Here is a 12,173-nt window from a genome sequence, read left to right as displayed (position 1 = left end):
CTCTGCTGCAGGTTGCATTATTAACCTGATGTCAGACTTCCAGTGGTTCAACTACTTGAAATGATTCCTTTCTGGATATTTCAAAAATCCTTTTGAATGAAAGGTGCTATATCCCCCAGAAACAGGATACTAGTGCTATGGCTGATTTAAATGGAAAGCATTGTGCTGTCAATGAGTATAGTTACCTGGTTTATTACTTTGAGTTTTAGCCTTTCCTTTCCATTTCTATGAACATCTTTGATCTCAGTTAACACCTTCATTTGAAGATTTAGACAGCTGTAGTGTATATACAAGGAATGGCATTGTTTTCATAGTGATGGAGGTTTCCTCACCTGCTCTTTCATTTTATCTTAAAATTCAGTTAGCTCAGGTGTTCTTATTTTCTTGAATCACTTTCTGCTTGACAAAGCCACAATTTGGATCAAAAGGGCAAGGGCAGAGTGTTTCTACCTTCAGAATTCTGCATTTAGACCCCATTGCTCCTGTCACTTTCATTCAATTATCTCTCATAATTTAAAGCACATCTAAACAGATACTGCAGGTGGCTACAAAATCACAGAACGATGGAAAAATACATAAATTTCAGAGAATTTGTTGGATTTTGTACTCAAATTGGCAGCAAATGAATGTCGCCTTCTTATGACTGCATGTTTCTTTTTCTGATATAATTACCATATACATTCAGAAAAAAATAAACTGTGAACTGAGGGCCACAGCAGTCAGCTCCATCACCTTTTGAGACTAAATGTGATACTTAACACTGACATCAGTGATGATTAGATCAGGTTCTCAGAATATCTCTGAATAAAAAATGCTTGTTCAATCAGAAGAAATTACTCCTTTGGGGCTACTTCTGAAAAGAGATCACATAAGCAAAAGAGTTGCACTATTCGGATGCCTCAGGATCTGTTTTATTTTTATGTTAAGATAGTGAGACTATCAATGCTTATACAAAAGAAGGTGCATCAGAAAACTCAAGGTCAAGCATTCAGTATTAGAAAATGTCACTAAATGCCATTGTGACATTGTGTCAAGAAATAACTTTAATAATATTTTTATATACTGTGTTTCCACGAGTCTGTAGTCTCACCCAAGGCACAGAACAGCCATTAAGACCAGACAAGCAGCAACACCAGAAAGTGTCTTGATATTCAGCATTCAGTGCCCAGCTCTAGGCTTCATGAAAGAATTCAAACCCTGCTCTGAAGAGATGTATTGATTTCTTCATGGGCATTTCATTATATTATAGTACCAGCCATGGCTCACAAACAGTAAATAATTTTTCTCAAACACTTTAGAAAATGAAAGCATCATTTATCTCCAAATGGATGAGTAGAAATTAGAGGACACATTCTCTATTCAATTTAGGTGACAAATCTGACTCTTACAGTTGAATTTTCAAAAAAGGAAAGTCAAGGTATTGTTATTTCCAAATTCAGTTTGTGGCTCACCCTTTTGCAGATCAGAAACCATCATCTCAAAAAAACTTCCCTTAAAATTGAGGGCAAATCTGTAAAAAGTCTGAAAGTCTGTGGTTAAATGCCTTGACAAATTTATACAGGAATTTTGTACTGGAGGCAAGGACAGAATCCAGTCCCACAGCACTCAGCTGCTTCAATTCTACATTTTACAATTCTGTATTCAATTGCCTGAAACAAAAGACCATTTTTTCTTTCTCTAATGGACCCCTCCATCAAAAGTACAGATCACAAGACAAAGCCTCTTTCACTACACAATTATTAGTCTTCCTCAGAACTCTATCCATCCTTCACATTTTCCTGTGGGAAAAATAATTAATATAGGGCTATATAATAACACAGACACAGAAGAAGATTGAATTGAGGTTGCACAGGGAATCTCAGTTTCAATATTTTTCTTCTTACTACCATAATATTCTTTTATTCTTATTACTACCATAATATTCTTTTAGCCAGTAATTTCCTAGGGTTTTAAGGAAAGGAGGCACAGAGCCCAAAAATTCTTTAATGTGGAATTGCAAATTATGTCCACACATAACCTCCTTACATACATTGCAAGATTAAGAGCAGAGTGAAGGCTGGGAAAGCCACGCCTGGTCTGCCTACATTATTGACTCTTGTAGTTTGTCTGAGAACATCAAAAATGCTTAGAAAAAGCCAGCCTCAGGGTATCTGCTAGTAGATAGGGCTGTAAGTGTGCTTGCTCAGAATATTCCTGACCCATATGAACTGGGTAAAAGAGTGTTTGGCTCCACTCTAAAGCATCTAGAACATCCAAATTTTCTTCTCCTTTAGGAAGTCTCTGCTGCCAGTTTCATGGATAGTTTCAGGCAGGCCTGAAATATCAGGAGGCAGTTCTGAAATATAAGGAATGCCTCAGTTTTTAAAGGGAAATATTGACTTTTTTTTTTGTCTTGAATTTATCTCTGTTCCTCTCAGGTTTTTGCCCTGGAAACCCACCCTTTATCCTTTAAATTATATCATATGTAAGACCCTATACAATAGTCTTTTGCATATTTCCTGCCAACCTCAATATTAAAATGTACTACAATAAACTAGTAAATTCTAGTAAATTCGGTTTAATCTATTGTGCATACTAACAGATACAAAAGAAACATCTATGGAATGAAGTTGTGTGATGTACTAATTGTGAACCCCACAAAGAAGCATATTAATTTCAGGGTCTATTAATACAAATTTGATTTTATTTCAACTCTATATAACTCTGTTTTAAAATAGATAATTAAACCATTAAAAGGGAAACACTGCAGTAAATTGTGCCCATGTTCTGATTCCTATTAGTACTGTCATGCAAATTGTTATACCCCAGCAGAATAATCTGTCTGTAGTTGAGATAAGCAGCTCCACATGACTGTGGGGATACAATGCAGAGATCTTGCCATGAAGAGCCAACAAAGGGCAACAAAGAACCCTGGAAAAGTTCTTCTGCCTCAGATGTTCTGAGGAACCAGAGATGGATCAGAGAGATTTTCTGAAGTGTACATGTGCATGTATGTCTCTATGTGTAGTCCCTACTGGAATGTGATTCATATGAATTCTATCAACCTGATGTTCTAGGAATAAGAAATGCATATCAAATTATTTTATAGCAAGCATGTGTCAATGTGCTTTTTAAAACACAGAACACCAGCAATGTGCCACTTCACTGTTTTCACCGTTTCTCCTCCATACATGTCTCTGGAAAGCAGCAACTTTTTTGACTGAGCACCTTGTTTCAGAGCACTTTTTACCTACATGGGTCTCTCCGATAATCTTTGCGGTTAGATTCCATGGCAAGTAAAATCAAATGCCCTTCCTACACACATATTTTTTGTGAATTTGTCTGGTTGGCTCTGATTTTACCTCAACATTCCTTCACAGCCACATAATGGTCTTTCAACAAGAACCTCAGCACAATATGCTATTTTATTCTTTACTCGCTTGTTAAAAATATGACAGGCTGGAAATCTCCTAAAACAGTTTAAATCCTAGAATCAAATTTCTTGTGATGTTTTTACCTTGGATGGACAATTATGCTGATAATAAACTCAATTATGAATTGTTCTACCTGCACAAATTTCTGTCTGAAAACAAGACTGTTATAAAGAACAGAAAATTGCTCATCTATTACAATGGAGAACATAAAAGGGGCTAGTAAATAGCAGTGACAGCTGAAGTTCTGACAGCAGAAATGCTAATTTCTTCTTTTCATGTATCCTTTCTCAGCATTATAACATTGGAAGAAAATTATGTTAAAAAGTAAACACTGCATGTGACAAAGAAAAGACCTTTGATATAATATTTTTCCAATTATTTCCTGATGTTAGCTTAAGAGACCACAGCATAAAACATAGTTGTCCTACACAGTAAAGGATTTACCTTCTACATCCACATTACTTTAATATATGTGGTAGGAGGGAGAAGTTTCCAAGGATGAAAAGTTTTCACATTCACCTGATTCTCATTTTTCAATTCATTATAATTTTTTATAGTCTGAACAGAGTGCCATTTTTTTACTGCATTGTAGGAATAGCACTTCATCTGTTTGCTCAACTAAGCCTTAAAAGCACTAAAGACAAACCTGTTCTTTGAAGATAACAAATCACTTCACAGTTCCTGAACAGATTCAGCATCAAAAAATGTCCACAGAGAAAAAGTATCAGCTGTAGGCCAGCTGCTTTGCCAAAGACAATATACCAGCCTTCTGCAAGCTTATTTCTCTTATTTCTCTTATGTTGTGTAAACTCAAGTATGACAAGCTCTGGACTCTGCTGGGTCTCCTCTTGCTGTGTCTGACACCCTTGAGCCCATATTGGAGAGCTCTGAAGAGCTGAAGGGCTGAGCTCAGTAAGAAAATGAGGTAATGACTTTCTGAATCTAAGATCTTACTGTGAAATTGAACATCTGTCCTGAAGTTTGACTTTACACAGCTCTTTCCATACCAGCAAAATGAGAAAGAAATGGCCATACAGATATGCAAAGCTGAATGGCAGTCCCCAGGGCAGGGGTAGGCAAGGAAGGACAATGTAGGAGCATGGCAGGTCCTCTGACTGGAATGGTTAGCATTGAAAGGTCACAATTCTGCCTTAGTAGCACACAAGTTATTTGCTGGTCCTATGATGAAGATACTTCTCAGCATCAGAGGGAGGAATGGCTTCAAAGAGAAGGTGAAATGAAGCAGTCAGTGTTAAATAAAAGAGTAAAATACCATAAAAATGCATGATGTGGGGAGAAGGGGGAATGCTGTGATATACTGTTTTTCTCCTATTTACTGATTAAAAAGTACTAAAAAGCAGCTATAAATTAACAGCAGAACACAACCTTTGGCTTCTTTTGAAAACAAGGGGCATAAAATAAAACTTTAGACCCAATTATCACACCGAGTCTGCACTTGCTGTGAGATAGACCAAAATCATGCTTTTTCTCCATTAGATTTTCTTTTATTTTAAACTGCCCTTTAATCAGCATGGTCCTTGACAGTCCACACCCCACTGCATTATCTATTCCCTGAAGTATTTCAGCTGGCTCCTGCCAGTCAAACTGACAAGGATCTCTACCCCAGCTTTTAACAGAACTGCTATTTCAGAAACTGGCTCGTTTCCTTCTCTCAAGTAAATGCAATGTAATGGATGAGTACAAGACACACTCTAAACAGATACACTGAATGCACATTGAGAAATACTGAGTTAAATCGGGCTATGGCAATTTATACAAACAGATACAATTGCTTATCTCTTACTATCTCCTCCCATATCATTCATTTGCCAATATAATTCTTTTTACAAGGACTGTCACCTTCTCAGACCATCTCTCTCTCCATTCCTGCCTTCCCCAACACCACTCCACAGAGTATCAATCTTAACAATAATCCCTTTTCATAAAGCAGTCATCCCAGCCTCCCAAACCAACTCTTCATCACACTTCTCTTAAACCAGTAGTTGAAAGCATTCACCCCAAAAGTTTCTTTTTATCTAGAAAATGATCTTTTGCTCTTTTACACATGCCAAGACATACTTCCCTAGCTTTGCTGTGAGAGGTTGAGTAAAAGGGAGGTAGAGGACTCTGAACCTTGAAGAGAGCTTTATAATTTGATGGAGTATATTGTTTTTTCCTCTTGGGAAAAAAATATACAAGAGTTCAATCATAGTAACATTATATCATATGTTATTCTGGGATAATAAGCATCTGATGGGCTGTTTGAGGCATTGCTAAAATGTCTAAGTCTGTGTTTATGTGAAAATGTTGTGAAACAGAGAACTACTCTTTGCCTTGGACTTGCTGGTAGGACATAAGTACTATCTGTATCAGGTGTCTAGCAGAGATTTAGGGCTTATGGGAACTGTGAGATGGTGAACTCTGCCCTGCAGTTTTCCAGGATTTTTTAAATAACCCAGTTTTAATAATTTATCAGCCATTTAGCTAACAAGCATTATTTACAAGGTGTAAAAGAAAGTGGCTTTACAAAGGAAGTGTTGGGATTAATTATATGGTCTGTTTGCAGCATGTATCTAAACGTTCTTTGGGGAATGCCATGGGCAGGACCAGGTGGAGTCTGGCACAGGAAGTATCAGGGCTAGTCAGGGCCGCAGGTGCCCTCAGGACCCAGAGAAATTCAGTGCTGAACCTGAAGCACGTTGTGACTCCTAGCAGAGAGACTCCAAACCTCCTGCCTGAAACTCCTTTCGCACAGGAAAAATACCATGTTTTTAGCTGCCTCCGTGGGATAGTTGTCAGCTGGGCTATATGTCCCAGGGAAGATGACATATGACTTGACCAAAATGCCTGGCTTCACGCAGCACCTGTATCCACTAGCACGTTAGGGTGGAGGTAGGTATTGGCTTCCCCAGTCATTTTAACCTGCGTTGAGGGAGAGTGGAGGGTGTGCACATTGCTATAAGGAGCAATTCCATGTGTTTGGACATGTTTTATCAGATCTTTAGGTGCAAATTTAAGATTAAAAAAATGCATACTTAATTGATATAGTTAAACCCAAACTTACAGCCTGAACTTTGAAAACTGACATATTGATTTAGGTGCTTAACTTGATTTTCTATGTGATGTTGCTTCTAAGACTCGTGTTCTCAGCATTGGTTAGGTATTAATAACATTGCCAAATGTCCCACTTGGCAAATGCAAATCCTTGAGGAGTCTGAATTCCTTCACTAGCTCATTTCTGCTGTTGGGCATATAGGAACTGAAGTAAATATCTCCTCATTTTCCAATCCCAACCAAACCTCATGCTTAGAAACAAGATTCTCATTAGGGACAATCTTTCCCATATTTCAGCAGTAGGAACTGAAACACTGAGCATGCAGCTGTGCCAGTCTCTTCTTGCATAATAATCTGCTGATTACATACACAGAATTTAAGTCTTTTCCACCTGAATTAGAACTTGACCTTTTGTCTTCTATATTCAAATTTCAAGAAACTCTCTTACTTCCAGTCAAAGATGTCATACCTTGATATCTCCTTCAGTAACAGTAACTGTTAGAGACTATAACTGTTGTAAACAGGCTAGGATGAAATATGGATTCGAATTTCTGATTTGAACTGAGCTGATCCAAACTAAATTTTCTGCAGTTATTCTATGATATAGTAGATATCTAAACTATTAAATTACAGAACTTCAAATTATAAAATGAAAAAAAAAAAGAGGAAGTACAAGCCAGAGAACTGCAATGGGCAAATCTATTACAGGATAAAAATAGTGGATACTTGACGAATTGGATCTACTGGGGAAGAGCTGACATGGCTTCTGCAAAGCACTGCCTTACATCCTCCTTGGAGTTCTGTGGTCAGAACTCTATGCAGTCAAGAACTGCATAGAAACACCAGCTTGCAGTGGAGATGGTGCTCTGAGAAGGCACTTGCCAAAGTCCATCAGCAAGCACCTTTAAGCAGTCACTGCATAAGCTGGAGGGCTCTGGATTGAAGATGGGTGCATGCATTAAGAAGTGAGCACAGAGGTGACTGAGACATGATAATACTGAGTTACTCAGGATAACAAAGATAAGGGCAAAGTGTGAAAAACTTCAGAAAATCCTTATGATGCCAGTAACAGGGGAATACAATGGCAGATGAAATTTAGAACATAGACACATGCAAAGTGACTCACAGACAAAACAAATCCCAACTTCATACATAAAATAATGAGGGTAAAATCACCATTCTGGGGTGGAATGTTTGGTTTACAATACCTAGTTCCAAGGATACATTGTTTCAATGCTTGGGGAAGAAGTGTGTGTCAAAAATGAAATAACATACTAGAAGAGGTACAGGACAAAACAAACATTACTGTGCCAGTGGGGAAATCCATAGTATAAGTATGGAACTGTATGCAGTTCTAGATCCCTCATCTCCAAAACAGTATTTTAAAAAACAGGAAAAGCTAGCAGAAGGACAACAAATGTAGTAGGTTTGGAATAGCCTTCATAGGAGCAGAGACTGCATAGCTGTGGAGTTGTGGTAAGCACCTCACTTAGGAGATACATCTGGGAAGCATACAGACGTCTAGGTACCAAGAGGATGGATAGGGGTGAATTCTTTACAATCCCTTAAATTAAAATATAGGAGCCAAGGATCATCAGATGAAGTCAGAAGGAGGCAGTTTAAGAAGAAAAGGAATTGGATCTTCATACAACAGGTAGTAAACATGTAACCCTGGGAAAAGGTTGAACATATTCAAGGGAAGATGAGAAATACCTGGGAAAGAAATGCACTAAGTGTTATTAAATAACAACACTCAGCATCAGGAAATCACCTGAACTGAAAATAGTTGGAGGTTAAATATCACACATGCTTCCTTTGCTTTGCTCTTTCCTACACATCCACTTAAAGGAATCATTGGAGGCAAGCTACAGTACAAGACTGAGCCTTGGCCCAAACCACTGCTGTTGTAGAGCACTAAATCTAAGTCTAGCTTAATTCTATGTGTTTGTCTATATAATATCAATACAAAATCACTAAATGATTCCTGTTGCACTTTCACAAGTGAATGGTTTGGCCATGTATTATTATAGTACTCTTTACGCAGAATTCTTAAACTTTGTTTATGAGCTCAACACAGATATTAAGGAATTCAGTAGAGATGTGAAGGTAAAAAGACAAAGTGCCTTTTGATGGGGGTGGGAGAGGGTGCACTGGGTTTTTAAGTGCAGGAACATTCTGGAAGACAGAATAAATTTTTTAAGTCACTCATTTCTAAAGCTAATTAAACCCCTTACTGTTCTAAGCAGGAAGTAGCATTTTTATATAAGCTGAAAATGCATTTAAACTGCTGTAATATAAGAGTCTGACTCCTGCTAAGAAGAATAAAGTTACTTCAGATGGTGCAAACATCTGACATCACTTATTCTGTCTTCCTTGCAAACATAACATTCCCAGACAATATCTACATAAGCAAGCTTTTTGGTGTGACAAGAACAGACTAACATACTGGAGCAGTGATGCTCCTGTACTTACACAACATTCCGTTTGATGGGTTTCCTTTGGGCTAAATGTTGTCCAGGCTCCACAACATAATGCATCCATGTGTAGGATTTGAGAATCTCCAAATGACCAACCTCTCATTTGGAACCCTGTTTCTCCATTTGGATATGAGTATGCTTGGCCTGCAGCTGGAGCTCACCTGGTTTCATTTCCTCCTGGAGGAATCTAGATCTGACCCAATGGGCTGCAAGGCATGACCTCGGACTGAAGGAAAGTGTTAAGAGTTTCTCAGTTTGTTACCTTGAGCATCTCTTATGGGCAGAAGTTCTGCAAGAGAAAGGAAAGGAGGTTTATCCTCATCACCAGGGTGTAAGAGGTCAAATCACCAGCTGACAGGCAGTGGCACTAAGAGAGGAGTTAATGGAGCTTTAATGAGTGAGTGGGGCCAATAATCATACATCTACCTGGCTTCTGAACTATCTTTATGATAGGAATGTAATTTTAAGCCATCTCATTCTGAAAGATCTGAAAATTTGTACATTCTCATTGAGGATAATACTAGTTGTCAAACTTGTAGTGAATTAAAAGTGAAAGGATTTTGAAGATTAGGAACATTTGTGTTTTCTCCCATTCAAATGCCCAATTATCTATCTGTGCTGAAAAAAATCAACCAGCCATTGAACTTAAAAACCCTTTTGTTAGGAATAGAATCAGAGACCTGTCTTCATTAGTATTAGCAAAGTACTTTAGGGCTTATCAGAAAAGGATGGTAGCAATAGAAGTGCTTAGTAAAATGAGAGATGACTAACACATGAATCTTTTCCTTGAACTCAGATCAGTGCACCATGATAATCTTCTTTTCTAAATGCAAGGGCACAGATGTTTTGCTTATATGAATTATACCTAGGGAGCTCATACAGAACTCTCTGAATTCAGCTGCTCGTGTACAGAATTCTGCAAAATAGCTGCTAGGACTAAGAGAATGAATTACCAGTAAATGCCCACTGAAATAAAAAAGAGGTTTATCATATAAGCATTCTAACAGCTCACCTGACTTTTCCCTGGCAGAACATTTCTGCTATAGGAATTTAACCCGTGGGCACACATAATTAGCTCTTCCACCTTAAAGTTGCTGAAAGAATGATTTGCTTAAGAAGATTAGCCCTTTTAGTGTTCAATAGAAGTACTGACAAATGAGCCTAAAATGATTATAGGTGAACTCTTTTAACACCATCTTCTGATCTTTTATTTTAAAATGGCATGCCTTTCAATCAAAAGACCTTTTAGTCTAACCTTTTGTGTTTTTCCAAATCAAGGCTCAACTTTTAATACTTCCTGTATTCAAATCTTGTATGTGACGAGATGGTTTTCAAGCCTCTTTCGAGCCACATGGAAGATGACCAGAATAGTGGTACTTTATTTCTTCTGGTCATTGTAACTGCATGCAGCTTTCTGTCTGCACTGGAGCACTTTACCATGTCAGTGCTGACAGGACAACTCTTTTTGAGCTCTGCTGTACCAGCTTTACTTGAGTTAAAAATAATTTTCCAGAAGGGGGGCAGGGTTTAAGGGCAGGTGGAAGACAGAAGAGGTGATACTGAAAAGCAAAGACAGGAACAAAGCTGTCTCAGATGGGTTATGGCAGGGAAATGGATTTTTCCACCAGTTTGCCTGCATACCATAAACTTGAGGTAGATTAAGCACAGTAATAGAGCAAGCATTGTACTTCACCTACAATGACTCTGCAGCTATTGTTTGCATGGCAGTCTATTTCCCCATATAAAAGCTAAGGATCGAATTTGGAATTACTGATACAGACTTACAAAGTAATCACCTTTTTTAAGGTATGGAATTATCTGGATCCTTCATTTGCTACACAGTTTTATACAAGTATTGAGATTATGTGAATTATATTTCTATATTTCTATTTTTCCTATTAATATAATTCTCAAGCTTGAGAAATTTATCATACTGAACTGTTAGCATAAATTGAAAAATGGATGCCATAAACGGAAATCAATTTATATTATTAATTCCTGCTCAGGAAAAAGGAGTAGACTTTCCCATTTAAGTTTTAAGTCATGCTGCCATCTACAGGTTGAACAAACACTTGCAATACTGTGCTTAAGATAGCAGGGCAATCCAAGCTGGAAGAGGTCTCTGGTCCCTGCCTCCACAAAACAGGGTTGCCTCTGAGCTCAGCTCTGGTTGCCGTCATGGTTTAAGCCCAGCTAGAAATTCAGCAGTGGAAGCTGCTCACTCACCTTCCCCTTTCTCCCCCCCACCCCAGTGGAATGGAGAGGAGAATCAAAGTAAAACCGGTTGAGATAAGAACAGTTTAATAATTGAAAATACAGTAAAAGACAGTAATAATAGAAAATTATAACAATAATGATATTAAAAAGGGAAAACCTAAGTGATGCAAAATGCAATTGCTGATCACCTGCTGTCCAATGCCAGACACCCCTTCCCAAGCCCAGTTCAGTTTCCCTTCTGGGTAACTCCCACCAGTTTGTATACTGGGCATGATGTTTTATGGTGTGGAATATCCCTTTGGTCAATTTGGGTCACTTGTCTTAGCTATGCTCCCCTCCCGTTTCTTTTGCATACCTCCTCACAGGCAGTCAATAAGTCAAGAAGAAAGTTCTTAAGATAAACACAACTTAGAAAAAACCCAAACCCAAAACACAGCACTGAACAGCTACTGAGAAGAAATTAATCCCACCCTAGCTGAGACCAGGATAGTTGCTCAGAGATTTGTCCCATTTGGTCTTAAAAACCTCCTTAGATGGAGGGCTGCACAGCCTCTGGGCAATCTGTTCCACTGCCTGACTGTCCTCCCAGGGAAAAAGTCTTTCCTTTTAACCAATCTGAATCTCATTTCACTTTATGCTCATTGTCTCTTATTCTCCTGTGAGGAACTGGATTTTTGAATTGCCTTAAAACATTGCTGCTGTAGCAAGCTGTGCAAAGAAGCCTCCTGACAGGAGATTGAAGACAAAGGCTGAGGGGAGGACACCATAGCCTACAAACTGCTAACTTTGTGGAGGCCTGGGGGCAAGTCTTTAGGTGTGTCTCTGGGTGTGTGACGCTTATCTCCTATGAGCCAGACTATGTCAAAAAAGGCCCTCAGTGCACACACTCACCACTTACCCCACAGAAGGCCCCACTTTTTGCAGGGGATGCCTCTGAAGCACACACACCACCCTCCTCCAGCCTAAATGAGTGTGGAAAAGCCAGCACCTCCAGCCTCTGGCTTATTCCTTC

Source organism: Lepidothrix coronata, unplaced genomic scaffold (genome assembly GCF_001604755.1).
Source record: "Lepidothrix coronata isolate B3197 unplaced genomic scaffold, Lepidothrix_coronata-1.0 Scaffold159, whole genome shotgun sequence".
Taxonomy (NCBI): Eukaryota; Metazoa; Chordata; class Aves; order Passeriformes; family Pipridae; genus Lepidothrix; species Lepidothrix coronata.
Note: the sequence above shows the minus strand (reverse complement) of the source record.